Source organism: Carlito syrichta, unplaced genomic scaffold (assembly GCF_000164805.1).
Source record: "Carlito syrichta isolate Samal-C Ts95f unplaced genomic scaffold, Tarsius_syrichta-2.0.1 Scaffold306713, whole genome shotgun sequence".
Lineage (NCBI taxonomy): Eukaryota > Metazoa > Chordata > Mammalia > Primates > Tarsiidae > Carlito > Carlito syrichta.
In genome coordinates, this window is record NW_007250809.1 from 324,985 (window position 1) to 325,416 (window position 432).

Consider the following 432-nt stretch of genomic DNA (forward strand, 5'->3'; position numbering starts at 1 on the left):
CTGCGCCGCATCGCCAGCTGCGCCCGCCTCTCTCTTCTCGGCATTACTTGGGGGGCCGAGGGGAGGCGCCTCTTCCGTGGACCTTTACCAGAGGTGCTCGCTACCCTTTGGCCAAAGAAATCCACAAGGCAGGCCAGCCTCGCCTCCCAGGAACCCCCAGCCTTCCGGCCGCATCCCCGCCCTCCCGCCTCGCCAGCTCCTCCCCCGCTCCTCCCGGCGCTCCGGTGCGCGCCTCGCCGCGCCTCTGCGCTCCACTCGTCCTCCCTGTCCTCCCGCCGCTTCTCCTGCGCTCCGGGGAGGGAGCTGTCTGGGTGGAAGAGGAAGACCGAGCCGTTAGCGAGGAAGTTCGGCCCGTGGACAAGTGTCGTGCCAGGCCGCCGCCGGGCTCGGCGGCAACCTGTTCCTTCCTCGCCAAGTAGCCGCCCGCCCTCG

At 70.6% G+C, this 432-nt stretch overlaps 1 protein-coding gene across 1 annotated transcript in view; it reads left to right on the top strand.

Annotated features, from left to right (window-relative positions):
- Window positions 1-432, top strand: part of CACNA1E (calcium voltage-gated channel subunit alpha1 E) — a 410,647-nt gene that overhangs the window by 74,034 nt on the left and 336,181 nt on the right. The window lies entirely within an intron of this gene.